Source organism: Eurosta solidaginis, chromosome 4, assembly GCF_040869045.1.
Source record: "Eurosta solidaginis isolate ZX-2024a chromosome 4, ASM4086904v1, whole genome shotgun sequence".
In the NCBI taxonomy this organism is placed as follows: domain Eukaryota; kingdom Metazoa; phylum Arthropoda; class Insecta; order Diptera; family Tephritidae; genus Eurosta; species Eurosta solidaginis.
In genome coordinates, this window is record NC_090322.1 from 97646013 (window position 1) to 97673768 (window position 27756).

General features: G+C 45.6%; 1 protein-coding gene across 9 annotated transcripts in view; it reads right to left on the bottom strand.

Annotated features, from left to right (window-relative positions):
* The window catches only part of PGAP1 (GPI inositol-deacylase), a 1928961-nt gene that overhangs the window by 195903 nt on the left and 1705302 nt on the right, over window positions 1-27756 (bottom strand). The gene's annotated exons all lie outside the window — the stretch shown is intronic.

A 27756-nucleotide genomic window follows, 5' to 3' on the forward strand; every position in this document is an offset into this window, starting at 1 on the left:
TACAATCCAATACGATATATTACAATATATTATATTCCACACCACGGTTACCATGAATATTAAGTTTGCTCCGGAACAGGTTTCCACAATACCCTTATTCCAAAATCTCGTAATATTCATGCCCAGCAACAGTTTTGCCGCTCCTAAGTCTTTCATACGAAACCTTTCGTGCAAAAAGGTTTTTATTTCATCTCTACAAACAGATTTGTTCGATAAAATAATCAGATCGTCTACGTAAATGGCAACGATCAAAAAGCTATTTAAATCATTTTTCTTATAAACACATGCGTCTGTCAAACACGGCGAAAAACCAAATTCTTTGAAAGCACGGTCAAGCTGATGGTTCCACACACGACTTGCTTGCTTGAGGCCGTAAAGCGATTTATGTAAGAGACATACCTTTACTGAACCATTAGAAAACATTTCAGGTGGAAACATATATATCTCCTCCTCTAATTCTTCGTGGTAAAAACGCAGTAACTGCATCCATATGATGGATATGTAAGTCATATTTAGTGGCTAGAGCAAACAACACTCGAATTGATGTGTAGCGAACAACTGGAGAGAACTTTTCATCATAATCTACACCTTTACGTTGAGCACATCCCCTGATTACTAATCTGGCATTAAAACAACTGATGCCACGTCAGAACCGTACTTAGTTTTAAAAATCCACCGACTTGAGATTGCCTTTCGTCCTGGTGGCAAATCAGTTAGCGTCCATGTTTGTTTTTTTTTCAATGATTGCATTTCCGTTTGCATAGCTTTGATCCAATGAGAAGAGTTCGGACTTGACAAGACTTCGTTCACTGAATTGGGATCACCTACCTGTGCGGTCATTGCCAAATGATTGCGACGTCTAGCTGACCTCAGTATCGGACCTTCGACATCGGCAGTTTCATCTAGTATGTTTTCCGGTGGAACGTAAGTTTAATCATTTTGATCATAGCTTGACAGTACAGTCTCATCATGCTCCTCCCCATTTATTACTAAAGTTCGATTCGTCTGCGCTTGTAAAATCGACAGCCCTCTCCGACTCAGCTACGGAAAACGATTCATCTTTGCTTACATTGATTGCTTCGGGGTTGGTATCCTTCACTTCATTTGTATTGTCGTGAACATAGAAATACAAATTACTAGAATTATTTGAAGTGCAATCAATTACATCTGACTCCATGAACACTACGTCACGACTGATGAAAATTCTCTTTGATTCTGGGTCAAACAGTCTATAAGCCTTGCTGTTTCAAGCATAGCCCACCATAATGCATTCTTTCGATTTCGATTTGAGTTTTCCACGTTTTTGCTTTTCGATGTACATTAACGCCTTGCTTCCGAAAACTCGATTATTACTGACATCTGGTTTTCTCCCTGTCCATATTTCCTCAGGAAAGGGAGAACGATTAATAACATAAGCTGCAGCGCATACAGCTTCAGCCCAGAACCTACTGTCTAAGTTGCCATCAAGCAATAAACATCTTACTTTTTCTAGCACCGATCTGTTCATCCGTTCCACTGTTCCATTTTGTTGTGGTGTGTATGGGGCGCTTAGTTCATGGCGAATCCCGCATATTCGTAGAAAATTTTCGAAGCTTTTCCCGCAAAATTCGCCTCCGTTGTATGTCCGAAAATTCTTTATTTTTGCATTGGTTTCATTCTCCACCATCACTTTGAAATCCTTGAATTTTTGGAAAAAAACAGTACAAAGTATTTCGCACCTCCGAAAGAGTCAATTGGCATTTGCCCACAGACGTCAGCGTGAATTAGCTCGAGTACACGCGATGTCTTAGATTCACTTGGTTTGAATTGCAAACGTGATTGCTTACATTTGACACAAATAATGCATTGATTCGGTATTACTTTTTTAAGATCCAAACCCTTAACCATGTTTGTCTTTGACTTGTTCAAATACTGGTCACAAATGTGGGCAAATCTGCGATGCCATAAATCTTGTTTCGCTTCCCGTGAGGCATAAAAAACTTTGCCGCTCATCACATTAAGCTTGTATACGTTATTTTGTAAGTCAGCCTGGCCTACAATTTCTCCCGTTTTGTCCCGTATTGTGCACGAACTATCATTATAGACAACTGTTTTGCCATTTTCACCAATTTACTGACATATAATAAATTCGCACAAAGGTTTGGTACACATAATACGTCAGTTACGTTAGCTACTGCTGCAAATCCATATAATCCAGGTTCAGTTTAACTGTTCCACAGCACTCAACATCAATATTATTACTGTTTGCAACAGTTACACTTTCTCGCTGTGAAACTTTTTGGTTTTTAATAAGATTTCTGTCGTGGGTCATATGGTCTGACGCTTCTGGGTCTATGTACCAGTCATCCGATTTTACAACTCCAGTCGCTAGACAAGTGTAACTGAACTCACGATGTTGCCCATAATTTCTTTGGTTTTGTCTTACGACACAGTCGCCAGCAAAGTGACCTTCTTTTTGACATTCGAAACATTTGACAAACTGCTTTGATTTTTGATTCGATTTAGCCGATCTAGAGTACACTGTCATTTCACCTTCACTGGATGTAGTGATGGAACGATATTTCGCTATTGGTGATTGCATCGCCGCTATTGACAAATCGCTAATAGCTATAGCTATTGCAATTGAAATATATCAGTGATTGGTGATTTTCCTTCATTCGATTCTTTTGAATGACAATCAGCTCTGGCAGAATATCGCCAATAGCGATTGTTAATAATATCATAACATCTCAGAAAACTAGAATTTCAGTTAACAATAAAAGGTACATATTTTTGTCTTTTTATTCCAATTTTGGTTCATATATTCTGTATACTAAATTAAATTAATGTATAACATTGAATCTACTCCGATAAACAAACTTAAACATTCATTTTTTATATCCAAGTATACACATAATTTCAGATTCGCTTATCAAAGATAAATGAAAGCGATCGCCATAGCTGTAAAAAATAGCCATATCTATATTCACCGATAGCTCAAAATCGCTCATCATATCTTCTGTATCGAATCGCTTGTTGAAATCGCTATAGCTATAAAAAATAGCCGTGATTCAAAAATAGCCATATCTATTTTCACTGATAGCTAAAAATAGCCATATCGTCCACCACTAACTGGATGTATAAGTGTCCTGTAGCAATTTCGTTTTGATAAAATCCGATGAAAATGCTGTACCAGAACTTTCAATCGCCATTATCATTGGCTTGTATTCTTCTGGCAAGCCCGCCAATAACAATGTGCCAATCCACTCATCACTTATATTGAATTTAGCGTTTCTTAAGTTGTGAGCAGTGGTAACTATTTTGTCTACATACTGCTCCATGTTGTTACACCCTCCAAGCCTCGTGCTGATCAGCGTCCAACACGTCTGGCTAGCCCCGAATCGTCAAAAGCTTTTTCCAAATTGTCCCAGTACATCTTTGGCAGTCTTAGCATCTCGTACATGGGATATATTCACTGGATCTATGAGCAGAATCAGCCTAGAACGCGCTATAGAGTTCTGCCGTAGTTTTTTCAATTCATCTTTTTCGTCATGTTCACCCGTAACATAACCCCAATGTTGTTCAGATTCCAGATATGCACGCACAACAAATTTCCATGTTGCGTAGTTGTCCTTTCCTCTCAACTTTTCAATGATGTTTAAAAAGTTATTTGCCACCATCTTCCCTAGTTTTCGTAATAAACAAAAAAAAAATGCTGAAATATTGATTAATACAAAATTCATGTATTTTATTTATTCCAGTGCAAAAGGCCCATAACCTGTAGAAAAACGAGGTTCGAAGTTTGGAAATAATAAAACACGTCTTTTCGTTTCAGCTTTACTAAGAAGAAGAAGTTAAGGTTTTATTATTAAGAGCTGAGTAGGTAGATAACTGCAAGCTATATGTATGTACTGTGAGGACCAAATATTGATATCAAATTTGGCCCACACAACATTCACAGCAACATAAAGCTGAGCAAAACCAGCACACACACAACATTATAACCACAACATAAGGCTGAGCGAAGCCAACAACATACAACATTATCACCGCAATATGAGGCTGAACGAAGCCAGAACGATCACACAATAAACACGGTATGCCTACAGCAAGTCAAACACACAAATACAATACGCAATAGACTAGGCCATACCAACTTCAACCGCAACTTCAAACAACAATATACCTAAACCATGCGACGACAACAACTACATCTTCTACCGACACACAACCGATCATAACAACACGTTCGCAAAACGTCGGCGGACAAACCAAATTCATCAACATATTTATTACGAGTATGCAATTCTATAATAGCACCGACCACAGCAAGAAAGAGTTAGTCAGGACGGAGCCGTGGTAGCGACCAGTTCTAAGCTGAAGACTGATAGCTCGTAGTTAGGGGTGTTCACCAGTGTAAGACTTCACTACTCAGGTTAGACGTGATCCGAGCCCAGCCAAGCTTTAGGTTGCGCACTGCGACCACCACCAACCGTGAGTCGCTATTTTAAACGCGAGTGAACGCAGCAGTAAAAGTAACGCCGACGTCGGCACAGTCCTTCAACCGCGCCAGCAACAGAGCCATCGACGCCTACGCAACCAACCGTGCCAGCAGTAGAGACACCGACGCAACTCAACCAACCGCGACAGCAGCAGAGCCACCGACGCCAACAAACGGTATAGCCCGGCGCCGTGATTACTGGTCGGATCTACGGATGGAAGGTGATAGCTCGTAGTTAGGGGTGTTCACCAGTGCGAGACATCACCACCCGTCTTAGACGCAGACTGAGCCGTACGTGAGTGTGTGGGCTTTCCCCCTCTCACTTAACGCTTAAGGCTGCGCTGCGCCGACTCATCACAGTCGGCAGCGAGGTGACCCGTAAGGCGCTACAACGCCATCCCCGTCAGCAAACGGTATAGCCCGGCGCCGTGATTACTGGGCGGATCTACGGACGGAACGTTATAGCTCGTAGTTAGGGGTGTTCACCAGTGCGAGACATCACCACCCGACGTAGACGCATACTGGGGCGTATGTGAGTATTCGGGTTTTCTCCATTCACTGAACGCTTAAGGCTGCGCTCCGCCGACTCATCACAGTCGAACGTGAGGCGACCCGTAAGGCGCTGCAGAACGGCGACGCCAGCATCAACGCTTCGTCAACAAGCGGCCGCATGTTTATCAACGAGCGCCCTCAGTGACGGCATATCCTCTCATATCATCATTATCTTAAATAGTAAACGCGACGCCAGTATCAACGCGTCGCCAACAGGCGCCCAGTGGCCGCGTACTCATTATCATCGCATATCCTCAGCGACGAAATATTAATCGCGACAGCCAATGTAACGCCAGCGCCAACAGCAACAGAGCGCCATCAACGAGCGTCCTCCGTGAGTGCACCCCTTTTATTCGAGTGTCCTCAGTGACTACATACCTTTTGTTTCGAGTGTCCTCAGTGACCATCTACTAAACCGCTACGCCAGCATCAACGCGTCGTCAACAAGCGCCCCAGTGGTCGCATGCTTATCAACGAGCGTCCTCAGTAACCGCATACCTTTTTATTTTAAGCGTCCTCAGTGACTCTCCACTAAATCGCGACAGCCAGTGCGACGCTAGCGCCAACAGCAACAGAGCGCCATCAACAAGCGTCCTCCGTGACATCACCCCTTTTGTTTCGAGTGTCCTCAGTGACTAAATACTAACCGCAACGCCAGCGTCTACGCGTCGCCAACGAGCGTCCTCAGTGACGACATACCCATTATCATCATTATCATACTCACTAATCGCGACAACCAGCGCAACGCCAATGGCAGCAGAGCGTCATCAATGAACGTCCTCAGTGACAGCGTACTCATTATCATCATTATCATACTCACTAATCGCGACAGCCAGCGCAACGCCAACGGCAACAGAGCGTCTTCAGTGACTACATACTTAGCACGACAGCCGACGCAGCGACGAACGCCAGCGTCCCAAAACCACGCGCTAAGGGGACCGGGTGGCCCGTTAGTCGGTACAAAAGCATACTAGGAACAACGTAAGCAAGCACGCCAATGGGACTTGGGTGGACCGTTGTCCATCAGGCCACGCCGACACCGAATACCAATAACATTGAATAAAAATTGAATACAAGTGAAGTTTTAGATATAATTTAGCTGTAAATAAATGAAGTTAAACAAAGTACGACTTGGAAAAGGGCCCCACAGTATAAATGTATTGTAAGGAACCCTGGACACGGCGAGTATACCCCAGCAATCTATTAAGAAGCATAGGAGCACAGGGAAAGCTTCGTTGTATTTGGCGCCCAAGTATGGACCTTCCAAGTCGTATAACTAAATATTCTGAGGGAAAATCCCCCAAAAAATGTTTCACAAGATGAGTGAGCCACTCGATACAACGTGGCTGAATAATGTCGCCAAAGAGCAGCTGATGACCTTGCCCAAGAGCTAGACATCGAGCACACAGGCACAACGCGGGAGACCCGAAAACGGATAGTTCTAGCAATTTCCAAGGCACCGACGGACTCCGAGATATACGCAAAATTTATATCCATGGAGGCTACACACAGGACCGCGGAAACCAATTTGGAAAACGAGAATGGGCCAAAGGCACCAATCCCACCGACTCCAAGTGGAACAGGAGGACACAATTTACATTCCCCATACAGAACTTACAACCAGCACACCAGTATCAACCAGTAGAAAACACCGTAAACCCCAAGGATGTGATAACCCGAGTTAATCAGGCATCGGCCCTTGTAATTGCACCCGTCATCGACCAAGTAAGGAAACGGCCAGTGAAATACGATGATGGACGAGATCCCCTAGCATTCATAGAGCGGCTGGAGGAATTGGCCTATGATTTTTCTTGCCAACGAGATATTTCGAGAGTCTGGAGGACGACATACGACAGCGGAGACAACACGCAAAGGAAAAATACAAGGATTATGTACTGTAAATACAGAACTTGATGCGGCACGCAGGCTATAGTAGCGAGCAATGACTGGAGAGGATATTCCGAAACAGACTTCCGGACTATCTACTATATATCCGGCGACGGGACTTTAACAGCTTAGTGGAGTTCCTCGCCCTCGCGGAAGACTATGAGGGCATCTACGAAGGCCACCGACGAACGCCAGAAGTACCACGACGGGAGATGGCGAGACACGCAGTAGGCGAAAAGGACGCTATCACACGACGAAACCGCACACCTCACCGGCAGCCACCACGAGATACGATTCCGGACACGCAACACTACCCCACCAGAACACCGAGCTACGTATGCAGAAGGTGTGGCTAAGAAGGGCACTACGCTGACAGATGCCAAAATCCGAGAAGGTTATTCTGTTGGGAGCGCGGTCAGCCTGATGTGCGAACAATAGTGCGTTGACGTCGGCGTGCGGGAAACGAGAGGGGGATTCACCAAGGAAAAGGCGCGGTGAACCCACAGAAACCAGCGCCGAAACACCAGTAACCATGCGCCATGGCCGCCTCTACGCCCTAGTCCAACTTGGCGGACAAACAGCCGAAGCTTTCATCGACACCGGGGCCTTGCGAAGTTTCGTATCAACGGTCGTAGCAGAACGCATGGTGAACTCAGGAGGCGGAGAAAGGGTAACCACGGCCCTCCAAATAACCGTGGCCGAGGGTACTAGCAGTCAAATCTTCGACACCATATTTACGGAAGTACGCCTGGGTGAGTCGTCACACCAAACCGCGTTACATGTTATGCCCGGAGCCATCGATGATATCATAATCGGTCTGGACACGCTAGGGGGCATGGGAGCCACAGTATCCTGCGGACGGAGTCACATCGTTCTAACCGACCCGTTTAGGCAGAGCGCACCGACAACGTATGTTATCACACCACCAGTGGCAAGTGGTAGGAGTGAACTGGTTCCTACGGACGACGCTCCCCCCAAGAAGACCAAAAAAAGGCACCAAAGGCGAAAGAAAACCAGAGTCAAGAAGGCCGACAGGACGAACCATGCCAGTTCCAGTTCCACCACACAAGTCCCCGCGAACGTGGCTTACTCGAACTGTCCTCACAACAATTACTTAGGTCGGTTAATAAAAACCACCCGAACTATTTGCAACAATGAAAATAACTGCGTCACTTTCGAGTGTTCCGAAACATGGCAAATGTTGCCCGGGAGCTCGAACCTATAGCGGAACCCAGTCAAATAATCAACTGAAATCAAATTCAAATGTTACCCCAAAGTCACTGCGCGACGGCTTTTATCACACGCCCCGAACAAGGTCATGATAACAGGAACACACAAACTGGTAACCATCAGAACGAGGCAGACCGCATACGTGAATTCTTGACAAATGACCGCATAATAAAGCAGCGGTACTTCCCACGTAATCCAGCAATGCAGAGCATCATCAAAACCGAGATCGACGAACTCCTGGCGAAGGGATGCACAGCGCACCGATCGTGTTAGTTCGGAAGAAAAACAGCAAGTGGCGACTATGCGTGGACTATCGCCAGCTGAACGCTCGATCAATACCAGATGCATACCCCTTGCCAAGGATGCAACATATATTAGATAAGATACGGCGGGCGAAATACATCAGTAGCCTAGACCTCAAAAACGGTTTTTGGCAGATACCTTTGGAACCTGATGGCCGCCCGTGCACCGCTTTCACCGTACCAGGGCGCGGTCTATTTCAAGGCCGCGTCGTGCCGTTTGGCCTACATTCCGCACCAGCAACGTTTCAGAGGCCGCTGGACCAAGGAATCGCGCCGGAGATGGAACCGCACGCCTTCGTTTATCTGGATGAAATAATCGTTATAGGCTCTACCTTGGAAGAACGTATACAGAATTTACGAGAAGTATTACTACGACTACAGTGGGCCAATCTAATGAAACCCTCAAGCAGAAGCTCACTGAGGGCCCTATACTCGCATGCCCAGACTTCACGAAGAAATTTACCCTAGAGACGGATGCAAGCAACATCGGCCTGGGAGCAGTATTGACAAAAGACTTTGACGACGGCAAGCGAGTGATCGCCTACGCTAGTCGAAAGTTAAACAAAGCGGAAATCAACTACTCACCTACCGAGAAGGAGTGCCTGGCCATCGTTTGGGGAATTCGCAAAATGAGGCCTTATCTTGAAGGCTACCGATTCAACGTGATAACCGATCACCTGGCGCTGAAGTGGCTGAACTCCATCGAGAGCCCTTCAGGCCATATCGCACGATGGGCCCTGGAACTACAACAGCACGCCTTTGATTTCGAGCACAGGAAGGGGAAACTAAATATGGTGGCGGACGCATGTCCTGGCAGCCATTGGAGACCCTACTGCAGCCCACTACAACGAACCCACAATGGCATCGACGCGTCGATGAAGTACACACCAGCCCGGAGAAGTACGCCGATTATGTGCTACTGGACGGACAACTCTCTCGTCACATTACATGCAGATCACACGACGAGGATACAGTGCCGACTGCGTGTACTACAAGAGAACCACGACACACCAAGCGCGGCACACATGGGTATTCGGCGGACAGTAGCAAGGACCGCCAAATGCTATTATTGGCCTGGAATGTTTCGCAACATCAGTCGGTAAGTACGCCAATTCGAGTCGTGCCTTAAGTATAAGCAGGGGCAACAGAAGCCAACCGAGAAAATGCTGTTGCAGGTAGCACAGGAGCCATTCGCCACGGTCTGCGTCAATTTCGGTTGACCCCTAACTCGCTCCACACACGGCAATACCATGCTATTAGTGTTTTTCGACCGTTTCAGTAAATGGGTAGAGTTAGTTCCCTTGAGGGGAGCCACGGCAGAGGTCCTCCGACGCGCGTTCAGAGAAGGAATCATCGCCAGATTCTCGGATAACGGCGTGCAGTTCACCAGTACCATATGGAAACGTTACCTCCACGAGATCGGGGTACGACAGCACTTCACCGCACCTTATACACCCCAGGAGAACCCTACGGAGCGCGCTAATCGGACCGTGATCATAGCACAACTCACCAAATCGGGATATAACCGATGGGACGACCTCCTGCCCTCCTGCTTGTCATAAACTCCAGCGTAGCAGCCTTAACAGGGTACAGCCCGCATTTCTCGTACAAGGGCGTGAGCCACGACTACCGGGAACACTCTACAATGAAATAAACGTCGGGACTGGTAAAAATCCCGCAACGGCAGAAGAGAAGTTCAACAGGATGCAGGAGGCATTTAAGATAGTTAGGCAGAATATAGAACGTGGTGCCACCGACCAGGCTAGGCATTATAATCTTCGTCGGAGAAAGTGGAGTCCCGAAATCTGTGAACTAGTCCTGGCAAAGGAACACCACCTATCCAAGGCCGGAGAGGGCTTTGCCGCATAACTGGCGCCCAAATACGACGGCCCGTACAAACTCTTGGGAAACCTATCACCAGTTATCGTCCAACTTCGAAAAATCGACGGTAGAAAAGGGAAAACGGCGAACATCAGCGAATTAAAATCGTTCCACGCGACCGAGACCACACCCATATCATTTCGCTTACCAGCGAAACAGAGATTTTAATAAACCGAGATTTAGCAAAAATGCAGCAACAACGCAAGTGGCTTGAAAGCGTGAAACGCGTACGCGAACGCATCGGGGAAGGAGAGGCGAAACGGCCCAGGACCATGATGCTGGGACTAGCAGGTGAGACCCCTCGAAATGCCAGCTCGGCTCGCGACGACGCCACGCACGCGGCGCAACGCCATGTGGAGTTGACTCACACCGACCGTGCTATACGTAAGAGCGCTGCCACGCACCCCGTCAGCGCATCCGTCAGGCGCATAACCTCAGCATATGCCACCATCGGCGACGCTGCCGTCACGCATGCAGCTACCGCACCGAAAACTGCGGCAAACACCAGCGCAGGGGTACTTACCAAGGCAGCACAGGAAAGCATCACGCAAGCAAACGCCGCACGCACGGCCACCGTACAAACGGCCGCCACTGAAGCAAAAATAAGGCGCACATTAAAGCCGCTCGCCGCGGCCGCGCGCACAGCAGCCTGGGCGGAGTCCATACGCTCCAGTAAGTCCCCAAAGCTATATCCAACCTGCATCGTAGGAAGGATAATGGCGAAGGGGACCAGCGCACACGAAGATACCATACAAGGGGGAAAAACCCAACAAGACCACCTGTCGACCACCAGTTCAAACAGGAGCTCAACCAACTCCAGCAGCAGTCCGGCTGACACCAGCGTAAGAAACAGCGCTGCCGTCTCCAGCGAAGAAGGAAAAGGTGGCAAGGGGACCGACGCCGACGACAACGTGGTAATATGCAGCGAAACCACCGCCAGCGTTGGTGGAGCATCAGGGGCCAACATCGACGACGCCTACGCAACAAACCTTATCATAACCCAGATTCCCGTGGGGCAAGAGCCGCCGATCATCGAACTCTCCTCGGACGAGAACACAACCTCAGGACAAACAAATGGGCCAGAACTAGTCTGCCCACGGGACCGGACGGAATTACCCTATACGAAGTGGACCTGCTGTCGCTCGAGGGATCACGCTGGCAGACCGACACTATAATAGACGCGTAGGCCAATGGCATACAGGCCAAGTATGGTGAGCAGACCATCGCCCTCAGTCCGTTCGTCGTGTGGAAATTAGCCAAACCAGGGAGGTGCGAGGAGATGTATCGGCGTATACACCGCTGGCTCCGGAAGACCGATATATTCGGGAAGCGCGTGATACTCGCACCACATAACGTATCCAACCACTAGTATCTAATAGCACTGGCAACCCAAGAAGTCATCCATCACGTTACCGACATGGAGTGCTGGCACCAACGATACATATGGGTCACGGACGCAAGGAAGGCGCACCAGGACTAATAAAGCAACCCTTCACGGCAGAAATGGCTTCCCTAAAACGGATACAGATGCTCACAACGCTCCGCAATACCGCATATGACCCACGAACAGGTATAGGTACAACACCGTCAACAGCTACCGCCGACAAGCAATCACCGCTACCGCCACCCACAACGAATGCGCAACCACAGTCACCGAACCGTCCATACGAAGAATCGCGAACAGAGGTGATGACTATTTCGGTCGAAGACGCAAGTGGTCCGACATTGGACAAATTTCCAGAATTGGCAGGCAAAATCCGGGAGTACTTCGAAGAAGTGGCGTCCCGGGGGAGATTCAACACACAAGGGTACAGGATAACTATTTGCCGAAACACAGCTCACATCCAAAAGAAATGCGTATCCGACCTCCGAAGTTGGGGGAGGGGGGGGGGGGGGGGAGTGTGCGGACCTAATATTGATATCAAATTTGGCCCACACAACATTCACAGCATTCACAGCAACATAAAGCTGAGCGAAACCAGAAACATACAACAATACAATATTGATATCAAATTTGGCCCACACAACATTCACAGCGACATAAAGCTGGGCGAAACCAGCCACATACACAACATTATAACCACAACATAAGGCTGAGGGAAGCCAGCAACATACACCATTATCACCGCAATATGAGGCTGAACGAAGCCAGCAACACGATCACATAATAAACACGGTATGCCTACAGCAAGTCAAACGCACGAATACAACACGCAATAGACTAGGCCATACCAACTTCAACCGCAACATCAAACAACAATATACCCAAACCATGCGACGACAACAACTACAGCTTCTACCGACACATGACCGATCGTAACAACACGGTCGCAACATGTCGGCGAGCAAACCAAAATCATCAACACACTTATTACGAGTGTGCAATTCTATACAACGACCACAGCAAGAAAGAGTTAGTCAGCACGGAGCCGTGGTAGCGACCAGTTCTAAGCTGGCCCGACGTAGACGCAGACTGAGCCGTACGTGAGTGCGCGGGCTTTCCCCATCTCACTTAACGCTTAAGCTGCGCTCCGCCGAATCATCACAGTCGACCGAGAGGTGACCCGTAAGGCGCCACAACGCCATCCCCATGCAAAGCTTCACGTTTTTTGTGGTCTGCATGTAAAAGATATGACTACGAATCACGTATTTCAAAAATATATGACGTAAACGTAACTATTTGATGAAATTTGATAAATTTTGAAGCTTCTAGCCGTAAAAAAGGGGTCAAAATGACAGTTTATATGAAGTATATAATATATATACCACCGATCTCTATGATTTTTTCAGACAACAATATATGCTATATACGTAAGCATTTTGTGAAATTTGAAGCTTCTAGCTGTTAAAACGGGGCAGAAATTGCGCAAATTTTCTTATCTGAACAATCGGTTGTATGATATATATACTATGTATACCACCGATCTCAATGATTTTTTCAGACATCAATATATGCTATACACGTAAGCATTTGGTGAAATTTGAAGCTTCTAGCTGTTAAAATGGGGCCGAAATCGTAAAAAAAAATATATATATATACTATATATATATACTATATATACCATCATATATATATTATATATATCACCGTTCTCTATGATTTTTTGACAAAACAATACATACTATATACGTAAGCAATCGGTGAAATTTGAAGCTTATAGCTGTTAAAATGGGGTAGAAATTGCGAAAAGTTTCTTATCTGAACAATCGGTTGTATAAGATATATACTATATATACAACCGATGTCTATGATTTTTTCAGACAACAATATATGCTATATGCGTAAGTATTCGGTGAAATTTGAAGCTTCTAGCTGTTAAAATGGGGCTAAAACTTGCGAAAATATATATATATACTATATATATACTATATATACCACCATATATATTCTATATACCACCATATATATACTATATATACCACCGATCTTTATGATTTTTTCAGACAAAAATATATGCTATATATGTAAGCATTCGTTGAAATTTGAAGCCTCTAGCTCTTAAAATAGGGCAGTAATTACGAAAAGTTCCTTATCTGAACAATCGGTTGTGGGGGATATATACTATATATACGACCGATCTCATAAATTTTTTCAGGCAACAATATGTGCAATATACGAAAGTATATGGTGAAGTCTGAAGCTTCAATCTGTTAAATTGGGTAAGATATTACAAAAATCCTCTTTTTCTGAAAAATCGGTTATATGGAGGATATATGCTATATTGGTCCGATCCGGTCGGTTCCGACAAATGTCTAATCGGACACCCAAATACACCCGCTCACCAAATTTTATCAAGATATCTCAAAAATTGAGGGACTAGTTTGCATACAAACAGACAGACGGACAGACGGACATGGCTAAATCAACTCAGCTCATCAACCTGATTATTTCGGTATACTTAATGGTGGGTCTATCTATTTTCCTTTAAGGACTTACAATTTTCGGTTTCGTGACGAAATTAATATACCATTTCATTTTCATGAAAGGTATAATTAGATTCGACAGACAACGTTTTCATCAGGGATGACTCAATTCGTCCATCCTTGCCAGCGCCTTACAAGGGGCCGTACAAAGTTCTCAGCCGAAATCCGAAATTTTATGTGATCGAGGTCAATGGGAATAAATCGAAAATTTCGATCGATCGTCTAAAACCCGCCTTCATCGCACAATCTACAGCTTTCTTGGAGGGGAATACTGTGGTGCGTAGACAACGTTATGACTTAATACTATGCGTTAACGCACCCACAAAACGTTTAAGCTGCTCGCACCTTTAGAAGCGGCTGCCAAAATACAACCCTACAAATAAGAACAAACAATCCTTTTTTATTGTAAATAATTGAATTGTCATTACTTCTGCACTTGTGTTTCCGTTTAATAAAATCATCATAAAATTCGCTAATAGTACCATATACATTTGTTTGTTGTCACCTGATTCTAACGTTGTGTTTTGCTTTGCCCATGTTCTGCCTTCTGTATGGCGTGCGTTGGTGTGGTGTATGCTAGTGCTTAAGTATGTATAGCAAAATTCCAATTAGTAGCGGCGCTTATTTTTGACGACTTGCTGCTGATCGCCGTTCACTTAAGTTATTATGTATGTTGTATTTGTAGCTGTGTGTATTGGATTTTGAGTGTGCAAAGGGTTGATTGACCGGTGCATTTTTGTGTTTTGTGCGTATCTACCTCACTTCCAAATATTCAGTGCATGTTAGGGTGAACCTATATTTAAAATTTATGTGGGTGGAAATGTAAATATTTTGCTTGCGTGAAAAAGTGCGCAAGTCTAAATTGTACTTCAATTTGGTAATCATGAATTCAATATAAAACATAATATATATATTTTAGAGTATAATTCATTAATATACGTGTTCATTGCGGGTACTTCATGAAAATGTATAAACGATAGATCCAAAGTTATAAATTCAAATATTAGGTATGTTACAAAAATGCACGTTAAGAAAATATATATGTATATAGGTATATGTTATGAGGATACAAAGCCCTCGGCTTTGAGGTCCTCACACAATAAACGCTTTTAGAAGAAAACAATTGTGTGAGTCTGTAAGTCGTCGGTCGCGTGTTCCAAGTTTTTGCTCCTTAGGGGCGTTCGCGTTTTAACACCGTACATTGTCTGAGTATTTCCAGTTTAGTTGTTGCTACTGGTATTATTATTATTATTAGTTTTTTTTTGTGTTCCGTGGAAGGAGGAAATGCTTTATGCTCTAACCGGGTTGTCAAGCCTCGGTGCTACTCTCTGTAGCAGCGAGCCTCTCCGAGTGTAGGACTCCCTTTTTTTCTTCATGGGCTACCCACTAAAACCCAACCTCCCACGGCCTGCACATTTTCCGCACCTGGGATCGCGCTTAGCATAACTTCGGGTACGGAAGCGCGCTACGTGAGCTCTTTGGCTACTCTCGCGTTACTGGGCTAAGTAATCATCTTGCCGTTTAGCGAGGAGAATATTCCTTGCATATCTGCTGACCACGTCCCATCTATCACTTCCGCAGGTCATTTTGTGAATGAAACTGCCTGGGGATAGGTCGCCTAATGTTACTTCCATTCTTCTTCGTTGCTGTGCGAAGTGATCGCATTCGAAAAAGGTGTCGCGTTCGTCGTCTATGAGCCCACAGTATAAGCAATTCGGATTTTCAACCTTGCCCATCCTGTGGATGTATTCCCGGAAGTAGCCGTGGCCACTTAAAAACTGTGTCAGGTAGTAGTCGACCTCTCCATGTGGTCGTTCCAACCATGGCTCCAGCTCGGGAATCAGTTCCCTGGTCCACTTGCCTGCAGTACTGCAGCTCCATTCTTGTTGCCAGCGTCGGATAGAATCTTTTCGCGCCTGCGCGGCAGCAACATCTCTGCGTACTTCTCCTCGGAGGTGGTAAATTGATTTCCTCTCCTCAGCGGGAAGATGTATCGGTATGGTTCCCGCAATAACAAGAACTGCGTCTGCTGATACTGTGCGGTAAACTGAGGCAATTCCTAACGGCCCTCTGCGTTAGACAGAAGTAATAGCTGCTTGGGACTTTCGAAATTTCATTGCATCCGCCCAAATTTCTGCACCGTACAAGAGTATAGAATACGAAGCGGAAGCAAGCAGCTTTCTTATACATGGCCTTGGCCCGCCTATGTTTGCCATTAATCGACTTAAGTATCCTATGGTCTGTGCAGTTTTCTCGCAGGCACCTTGAAAGTGTTCCCAGAAAGTTAGCTTGCTATCTAGGCTCACCCCAAGGTATTTCGTGGAGCTGCGTGTTTGTACTTGTTGTTCCCCAACCATCATATTGATTATGGTGGGAATTCGTCTCTTCGTGAGGATTATGATCTCAGTTTTCGCTGTCGCGAGCTGAAGTCCATAGTCACTCATCCATCTATTTACACTGCGCATTACTTGGTTTAATTTAAGCTGCTCCAGCTCATAGTTCCGTGCCGTAATTACGGCAGCCACGTCATCTGTGACTGCGACAAGAAAATCATGGCATGTGCAAGCGAAGGAGGCTGTCATATGAAGCATTCCAGAGGTCGAGACTTAACACCGATCCCTGGGCTGCTCCGCCTGTTATATTCACCTTTCTCTGATCTTGATTTTTTTCGTACGTGAGCCAGCGATCTTTTAGGTAGGCCCTTAATATGGCTGGTAGATAAGGGGTACCTTGAAAGAGTGTTTCAGCGCATCGAGCATGTCGTCCCACCTGACGGAATTGAAGGCATTTTTCACATCCAGCGTGACCAGTAAGACCACCGGCCTAGATTGGTCGCGCGCCGTTTCGGCTTTTCTTACCGCATCTGTAATCTCGGCTATGACATCTATTGTGGAGTGACCTTTTCGGAACCCATGCTGCAGATGGGACAGACCTCTTCCAGCTTCAACGGCTGCTATCAGCCGTTGTTTAAGGAGGTATAATGGTCGAAAAAACGAGGGGAGTTCGGGTCTCCATTGCCTTTCGGGATTAGCACGAGGTGCGTTGCCTTCCACCTTGTTGGAAAGATCCTGGCTTCCAGGCATTTGTTATACATATACAGCAGCAACTCAGGACTGCTCTTAGCAGCCAGTCTTATTGCTTCAGCTGGTATACCATCCGATCCTGGTGCTTTACCGGGCTGCATTCTGTGTAGAGCCGCTTTTAGCTCACCTTCACTGAACGGCTGCACGTCGTGGTCTTCGTGAGTGACGTGATCACCCTCCCTACTTATGCGAGTGAGGAACACAGCATCTACTATACTTCGCATCTTTCCTCGTCCATCGTTTGGTTCGGTGGGCGGAATTTCCCCATTACTATTTTATACACTTGTCCCCAAGGATCACGATCAACTTCTTTGCAAAGCTTTTTCCAACTATTAAGTTTGCTTTGCTTTATGGCGGCACAGAGAACCTTTTTTGCTCTTTTGTATGCCTCGTCAGGCCTGCTGCGTGCGCGGCTTGCCAGCCTTCGCATTCTGTGGCATACCCTGCGTAGTTTGGCGATTTCGCTACTCCACCAGTGCACTTGTTTTTTATCTCTCCTAGGCCCTTTTCGTGGCATTGAGGTCTTGCATGCGTGATTCAGGCAACGCATGGTGGCTTCTACCGTAGCATTCGCCGCTTCGGCACTATCGACTATCTGTCATGCGCTCGCTTGTACAACAGCGGAGAACTTTGCAGCATCTACCTTAGAGGCGTCCCATTTTGTTTTCATATGGGGCGGTCTCCCTGTCCGACTTTGCCCTGAGTCATTAAGATGGAAGGTGTTGTAGTTATGGTGACTACCCGTAAGATCCTCCATCACCCTCCATCCGGTCGCCTTTGAGAGCAGATTTTCCGATACTAATGTAATATCAGGGATAGAGTGCCCAAAGCCTGGTCGCCGATATGTCGGGGTCGTGCCGGTATTCAGAATGACCAATCCAATTTGGGCAGCCATTTCTAGCACTATCCTTCCTCTGGAGTTAGTCTGGGGCATTCCCCACTCAACAGCCCTAGCACTGAAATCTGCCGCGACAATCACGTTACCAGTTTCATCACGCAAATCGTCTTCAAGTAGTTCTAGCTTATCTTTAAATCCTTCAATTGGATCATTTGGGGACAGGTAGCAGCTAGTGTGGTTTGAGCCACTGTTGGCAGGCCTGTAGCTTCGTCCAGTGGGTAGTTTTTAGGCTTGGCGACCATATAGGGGACGTGTAGCACGCAAACGGTTGGCCAATTGCTTTGTATGTGGTAATTAGCGTTCCTTTGTCTTTTCCCCAAGTACGGCCAGCAAGGGATTTGAGGATTTTATTACAGCTCGACAGCAGATTTTCGGAACAATTACGGCTGCGTGCTCACCAAAATGTAGATCCTGATCAAACGTTAAACCCAAGATTTTGGGGTGTAGGACAGTCGTAAAAATTAAACAAAAGTGGGGATAGGACACCACCCTGCGGCACCCTTTGTTTAATTCTTCTTGGCTTTGATATTTCGTTTCTGAATTGCACCGATGCCCACGCACCATAATGCTCCTTATTGAACACAATGCCTTTGTATTTGCCCGCATACCGTGCTTTCCAGCCTTCGCTTTAACTATTGTGTATTTGTACATGTGGTGCGTCGACAACGTTATGACTTAATACTATGCGTTAACGCACCCACAAAAAGTTTAAGCTGCTCGCACCTTTAGAAGCGGCTGCCAAAATACAAGCCTACAAATAAGAACAAACAAACCTTTTTCATTGTAAATAATTGAATTGTCATTACTTCTTCACTTGTGTTTCCGTTTAATAAAATCATCATAAAATTCGCTAATAGTACCATATTGGTGACCCGCACGTTTCTGAACAATTCTTGAAATTTCAAAGTAAGAAGAATGTCTTTAAACGATAGTACAATGGTAACAGGTGGATCCTCCATTCCTGATGCCACACTGTCACAATTGCATCACCACGATTGCCGCTTCCCACGATGTCTGAGGAAAATATTGAAGCCTACTTTTATTCATTAGACTTCTGGTTCGAAGCTTCGCGAATTACAACTGACGCAGCAAAATTCAGCATCGTACTTGCAAGTGTACCTCCTACTAAACTTATGGAGCTTCGAACGCTTGTGGAGAGCGCACCTGCAACTGGACGTTACGCTTACATTCAGAAAAAGTTAATTGAGCATTTCACCGAAAGCCAGCAACGCCGCCTCCAAAGAGTTTTGAAAGAGCTCACCTTAGGGAATTGACGACCAAGTGATTTGTACAACGAGATGCGTCGTGCCGCCGGCCCAACACTTAGTGAAAGCTTGCACGATCTTTGGGTAAGTCGTTTACCTGCCTACACACAGGCAGCAATAATTGCAACAAGTGTACCTATTAGCGAAAAGATTAAAATCGCCGATTCTATAACTGACTGTGTCGCTCTCAAAGAAGGGCAGGTATGTGAGGTTAGTGTCGAACCTCAACAATCACGTGAGATTTCTAACCTACGAGCCGAGATTGCTGCTTTGACTAAGCAAGTCGGAAAGCTTTTAGATAACCAAAGTGTAAAAGCTCGCCCACGTGCTAGATCTTTACCCCGCTCAAGGTCAAATCAAAGTCACTAAAGTTGTTGGTATCACGCCAAATTTGGCACTAAGGCAACTAAATGCCGGCAGCCATGCTCATTCCCATCAACTGATCAAAAACAATCTACACAGTAACAATAATATCAGAGATCGGCAAACACTCTGTTTCTACGAAAAGTTATAGACTTTGCATTCCTGACTCTAATCCAACATCAAGTTTTTGATTGACTCAGGCGCTGATGTTTCTGTCATTCCGAAGTCAACAAAATTAGCTCGAGGAAGTCCTACAACTATGCAATTGTTTGCTACGAACGGCACAGCCGTTTCTACTTATGGCGAAGTTATTTTAAATCTAAATTTAAAGCTTCGACGAGAGTTTTTGTGGAATTTCGTTATTGCGGATGTATTGCAAGCTATTTTGGGTGCAGATTTTCTTGGCTTCCACGGACTTGTTGTCGACTTACAAGGCCGGCGGCTTGTTGACCGAGTTACGCTACTCAAGGCCCCATGTTCGACACAGGAGCTAGAATCTTCAAGCATCTCTACTATAAACTACACTCAAAAGTTTGCTGAACTGCTTAGAGAGTTCACTGAAATTACACGCCCGAAGCCGATCGGTAGCCAAACAACATCATCGATCTTCCATCGAATTACTACGAATGGACAACCCACTTACGCACGACCTCGGCGCTTATCGCCGGAAAAATTAGCAGCTGCTCGTGCGGAATTCTTATCTCTAATCAAGCTTGGGATTTGTCGTCTATCGTCAAGTAACTGGGCGAGCCCCTTGCATTTAGTTCGAAAAGCCGACGGTTCTTGGAGGCCCTGCGGCGATTATAGAGCCCTGAACGCTATTACCACTCCGGACCGTTATCCGCTCCCTTTTCTCCAGGATTTTTCAACGATATTATCAGGTAAAACAATTTTTTCTAAAATTGATCTACAAAAGGCATTTCATCAAGTTCATATACACCCAGACGATATTTGCAAAACTGCGATTACAACCCTATTTGGGTTATATGAGTTTACCCACATGACATTCGGCTTACGGAATGCTGCACAAACCTTCCAGCGTCTTATTAACGAAGTGTTTCGCGGATTGGATTGTACGTTTACTTATCTAGACGATATTTGTATCGCTTCGAAATCCATCGAGGAACACAGAGAACATCTCCGTTTAGTATTCAGTCGTTTGAGCACTAACAATCTAACGATCAGTGTAGCTAAGTCCCGCTTCGGCGTATCAGAACTTGAATTTTTGGGCAACTCCATTACGAAAGATGGTATTCGACCCTTACCTACTCGTGTAGACGCGCTGATTAGTTTTAACCTGCCTGTCGTCGCAAAAGAGTTTAAACGCTTCTTGGCGATGCTGAATTTCTATCGAAGGTTTTTGCCTAATGCTCTGTTTCATCAATCGCCATTATTTGCTATGATTCCTGGCAACAAGAGAAACAACACCACTCGTCTTAGGTGGACAGAGAACGCAAAAAATCATTTTGAGGCATGTAAGGCGCAGCTCGCAAATTGTGCCATGCTAGCTCACCCTCTGCCGGAAGCAGAGCTCTCACTCTGGGTTGATGCATCCGACAGCCGGAGCGGTTTTAAATCAAGTTGTTGATGGGAATCTCCAGCCGCTTGGTTTTTTTTTCGAGGAAATTTACGCCAGCCGAAGCGCGTTATAGTACATACGACCGTGAGCTTTCTGCGATTTACTTTGCTATGCGCCACTTTCGTTATATGGTGGAGGGTCGCAGTTGCCATGTTTATACTGATCATAAGCCTCTTACCTTTGCGTTTTCACAGGTACTACACAAAGCTTCAGATCGGCAAGTGAGACAGTTGGAGTTCATTTCACAAATAACAACAGACATTCGACATGTTAAAGGCGAGGATAATGTGACTGCTGACCTGCTTTCTCGCATTAACGCACTTACGGCTACGCCTATTAGCTACGACGAACTAGCTGACGACCAAATTAACGATGTAGAGCTAACTTCATATATTGACGGCAGTAAGAACCATTCGCTCAAGTTAAAAAGCATTTTACTACCTTTTAGCCAAAATAGAGTAGTTTGCGATGTTTCGACCGCTAACATTCGCCCTTTCATTACAAAGAAGTTCCGTAACCAGGCCCTACACGCAACACACAACCTATCGCACCCTGGTATGCGCGCCACAGCTAAATTGATGACTCAACGGTTTGTGTGGCCTGGTATTCAGCGCGACAGCAAAATGTTTGCCAAAACATGCGCTCAATGACAAAAAAAAAACAAAATTATTCGTCACAATCAGAGCGTACTACAACGTGGAGAGTGTGCGAGACAACGCTTTGCACATTTGCACATCGACATCGTCGGCCCGTTTCCGCTTTCTGATGGCAACAAGTATTGCCTAACAGTCATAGTAGATCATACTAGATGGCCTGAGGCTTATCCAATACCAAATATGACTGCACCAATTGTTGCTAAAGCACTTCTCAGTGGCTGGATTGCTCGATTCGGCGTACCCATTGATATCACTTCCCACCTCGGACGTCAGTTCGAAAGCGCCTTGTTTGGTGAACTGATGCGCTGCTTGGGAGTTTCTCATTTACGCACCACTCCATATCATCCGCAGGCAAATGGATTGATAGAACGCTGGCATCGGACGCTCAAGGCCTCCCTTTTATGCCACCAAGTGGATCAGTGGACAACGTACTTGCCATTCATATTATTGGGCCTGCGTTCGGCCTTTAAAGCCGATATAGGTTGCACTCCAACTGAATTAACGTACGGAACTACTCTTCATCTACCATCAGATTTGTTCGTATCAGGTTAAAACTACGTCAACGAAGCGGATTTGGTTAGGGAACTGCGTAAGATAATGAATGAGCTACGACCGGTGGACACGAGTTGGCATTCGTCGAAAAAGCCTTTTGTAAATGCAAAATTAGATTCGACAGACAACGTTTTCATCAGGGATGACTCAATTCGTCCATCCCTGTCAGCACCTTACAAGGGGCCGTACAAAGTTCTCAGCCGAAATCCGAAATTTTATGTGATCGAGGTCAATGGGAATAAATCGAAAATTTCGATCGATCGTCTAAAACCCGCCTTCATCGCACAATCTACAGCTTTCTTGGAGGGGAATACTGTGGTGCGTAGACAACGTTATGACTTAATACTATGCGTTAACGCACCCACAAAACGTTTAAGCTGCTCGCACCTTTAGAAGCGGCTGCCAAAATACAACCCTACAAATAAGAACAAACAATCCTTTTTTATTGTAAATAATTGAATTGTCATTACTTCTGCACTTGTGTTTCCGTTTAATAAAATCATCATAAAATTCGCTAATAGTACCATATACATTTGTTTGTTGTCACCTGATTCTAACGTTGTGTTTTGCTTTGCCCATGTTCTGCCTTCTGTATGGCGTGCGTTGGTGTGGTGTATGCTAGTGCTTAAGTATGTATAGCAAAATTCCAATTAGTAGCGGCGCTTATTTTTGACGACTTGCTGCTGATCGCCGTTCACTTAAGTTATTATGTATGTTGTATTTGTAGCTGTGTGTATTGGATTTTGAGTGTGCAAAGGGTTGATTGACCGGTGCATTTTTGTGTTTTGTGCGTATCTACCTCACTTCCAAATATTCAGTGCATGTTAGGGTGATCCTATATTTAAAATTTATGTAAATATTTTGCTTGCTTGCAAAAGTGCGCAAGTCTAATTTGTACTTAAATTTGGTAATCATGAATTCAATATAAAACATAATATATATATTTTAGAGTATAATTCATTAATATGCGTGTTCATTGCGGGTACTTCATGCAAATGTATAAACGATAGATCCAAAGTTATAAATTCAAATATTAGGTATGTTACAAAAATCCATGTTATATATATGTATATAGGTATATGTTATGAGGGTACAAAGCCCTCGGCTTTGGGGTCCTCACACAATAAACGCTTTTAGAAGAAAACAATTGTGTGAGTCTGTAAGTCGTCGGTCGCGTGTTCCAAGTTTTTGCTCCTTAGGGGCGTTCGCGTTTTAAGTCCGTACATTGTCTGAGTATTTCCAGTTTGGTTGTTGCTACTGGCATTATTATTATTATTAGTTTTTTTTGTGTTCCGTGGAAGGAGGAAATGCTTTATGCTCTAACCGGGTTGTCAAGCCACAGTGCTACTCTCTGTAGCAGCGAGCCTCTCCGAGTGTAGGACTCCCTTTTTTCTTCATGGGCTACCCACTAAAACCCAACCTCCCACGGCCTGCACATTTTCCGCACCTGGGATCGCGCTTAGCGTAACTTCGGGTACGGAAGCGCGCTACGTGAGCTCTTTGGCTACTCTCGCGTTACTGGGCTAAGCAATCATCTTGGCGTTTAGCGAGGAGAATATTCCTTGCATATCTGCTGACCACGTCCCATCTATCACTTCCGCAGGTCATTTTGTGGATGAAACTGCCTGGGGATAGGTCGCCTAATGTTACTTCCATTCTTCTTCGTTGCTGTGCGAAGTGATCGCATTCGAAAAAGGTGTCGCGTTCGTCGTCTATGAGCCCACAGTATAAGAAATTCGGATTTTTAACCTTGCCCATCCTGTGGATGTATTCCCGGAAATAGCCGTGGCCACTTAAAAACTGTGTCAGGTAGTAGTCGACCTCTCCATGTGATCGTTCCAACCATGGCTCCAGCTCGGGAATCAGTTCCCTGGTCCACTTGCCTGCAGTACTGCAGCTCCATTGTTGTTGCCAGCGTCGGATAGAATCGTTTCGCGCCTGCGCGGCAGCAACATCTCTACGTACTTCTCCTCGGAGGTGGTAAATTGATTTCCTCTCCTCAGCGGGAAGATCTATCGGTATGGTTCCCGCAATAACAAGAACTGCGTTTGCGGATACTGTGCGGTAAACTGAGGTAATTCCTAGCATCTCTCTGCGTTAGACAGAAGTAATAGCTGCTTGGGACTTTCGAAATTTCATTTCATCCGCCCAAATTTCTGCACCGTACAAGAGTATAGAATACGAAGCGGAAGCAAGCAGCTTCCTTATACATGGCCTTGGCCCGCCTATGTTTGCCATTAGTCGACTTAAGTATCCTATGGTCTGTGCAGTTTTCTCGCAGGCACCTTGAAAGTGTTCCCAGAAAGTTAGCTGCTATCTAGCCTCACCCCAAGGTATTTCGTGGAGCTGCGTGTTTGTACTTGTTGTTCCCCAACCATCATATTGATTATGGTGGGAATTCGTCTCTTCGTGAGGATTATGATCTCAGTTTTCGCTTTCGCGAGCTGAAGTCCATAGTCCCTCATCCATATATTTACACTGCGCATTACTTGGTTTAATTTAAGCTGCTCCAGCTCACAGTTCCGTGCCGTAATTACGGCAACCACGTCATCTGCGACTGCGACAAGAAAATCATGGCATGTGCAAGCGAAGGGGGCTGTCATATGAAGCATTCCAGAGGTCGGGACCTAACACCGATCCCTGGGCTGCTCCGCCTGTTATATTCACCTTTCTCTGAGCTTGATTTTTTTCGTACGTGAGCCAGCGATCTTTTATGTAGGCCCTTAATATGGCTGGTAGATAAGGGGTACCTTGAAAGAGTGTTTCAGCTCATCGAGCATGTCGTCCCACCTGACGGAATTGAAGGCATTTTTCACATCCAGCGTGACCAGTAAGACCACCGGCCTAGATTGGTCGCGCGCTTTTCTTACCGCATCTGTAATCTCGGCTATGGCATCTATTGTGGAGTGACCTTTTCGGAACCCATGCTGCCGATGGGACAGACCTCTTCAACGGGTGCTATCAGCCGTTGTTTAAGGAGGCATAATGGTCGAAAAAACGAGGGGAGTTCGGGTCTCCATTGCCTTTCGGGATTAGCACGAGGTGCGTTGCCTTCCACCTTGTTGGAAAGATCCTGGCTTCCAGGCATTTGTTATACATATACAGCAGCAACTCAGGACTGCTCTTAGCAGCCAGTCTTATTGCTTCAGCTGGTATACCATCCGATCCTGGTGCTTTACCGGGCTGCATTCTGTGTAGAGCCGCTTTTAGCTCACCTTCACTAAACGGCTGCTCGTCGTGGTCTTCGTGAGTGACGTGATCACCCTCCCTACTTATGCGAGTGAGGAACAGAGCATCTACTATACTTCGCATCTTTCCTCGTCCATCGTTTGGTTCGGTGGGCGGAATTTCCCCATTACTATTTTATACACTTGTCCCCAAGGATCACTATCAACTTCTTTGCAAATCTTTTTCCAACTATTAAGTTTGCTTTGCTTTATTGCGGCACAGAGAACCTTTTTTGCTCTTTTGTATGCCTCGCATGTTCTAGCTCGTCAGGCCTGCTGCGTGCGCGGCTTGCCAGCCTTCGCATTCTGTGGCATACCCTGCGTAGTTTGGCGATTTCGCTATTCCACCAGTGCACTTGTTTTTTTATCTCTCCTAGGCCCTTTTCGTGGCATTGAGGTCTTGCATGCGTGATTCAGGCAACGCATGGTGGCTTCTACCGTAGCGTTCGCCGCTTCGGCACTATCGAATATCTGTCGTGCGCTCGTTTGTACAACAGCGGAGAACTTTTCAGCATCTACCTTAGAGGCGTCCCATTTTGTTTTCATACGGGGCGGTCTCCCTGTCCGACTTTGCCCTAAGTCATTAAGATGGAAGGTGTTGTAGTTATGGTGACTACCCGTAAGATCCTCCATCCCCCTCCATCCGGTCGCCTTTGAGAGCAGGTTTTCCGATACTAATGTAATATCAGGGATAGAGTGTCTAAAGCCTGGTCGCCGATATGTCGGGGTCGTGCCGGTATTCAGAATGACCAATCCAATTTGGGCAGCCATTTCTAGCACTATCCTTCCTCTGGAGTTAGTCTGGGGCATTCCCCTCTCAACAGCCCTAGCACTGAAATCTCCCGCGACAAGCACGTTACCAGTTTCATCACGCAAATCGTCTTCAAGTAGTTCTAGCTTATCTCTAAATCCTTCAATTGGATCATTTGGGGACAGGTAGCAGCTAGTGTGGTTTGCGCCACTGTTACGCGTACGTAGCCATTTCCGACAGCACGGTATCTTACGTGGGTGCCAGCGTCCACGATCCAGATCGCAGCAGCACCTGTTAAGTCTACGTGCCAGTCACTCCTGACCCTATAAGTCCGCTGATGATCGCATAGCTGGCTCTGTTTTCGAGAACCAGTTGGTCCAGCAGACTATCGGCTAACCTGCTTCGGTTCAGGTTGCTTTGAATGAAACTGATCACTTGCGCGCCTGTTTGGCCTTTGCGGCAGCGAGTGCCTTATTATTATTATTATTATTACTATTAATATTATTATTATCATTATTATTTTTGTTTATGCTTTATGCACTAATCGGGATGTTAAGCCTCGCTGCTACTCTTTGTAGTGTAGGAATCCCTTTCTTTTTCTTCATAGGCTACCCACTAGAATCTAACCTCCCACGGCCTGCGCATTTTCCGCACCTGGGACCGCGTTTAGCATAACTTCGGGTACGGAAGTGCGCTACGTGAGCTCTTTGGCTACTCTCACGTTATTGGGCTAAGCGACCATCTTGCCGTTTAGCGAGGAGAATATTCCTTGCATATCTGCTGACCACGTCCCATCTGTCACTTCCGCAGGTCATTTTGTAGATGACACTGCCCGGAGATAGGTCGCCTAATGTTACCTCCACTCTTCTTCGTTGCTGTGCGAAGTGATCGCATTCGAAAAAACAGCAACATCTCTGCATACTTTTCCTCGGAGGTGGTAAATTGATTTCCTCTCCTCAGCGAGAAGATGTATCGGTATGGTTCTCGCAATAACAAGAATAATTGCGGGTTTGGTTAGAAAGCCTACGACCACACTGAAAATGATTTTATTGTTCTACTGATAACTTGGTTACTACCTCTGTGTAATCAGTAAATGTTGTAGAATGGATTTGACCAAACTTGACTT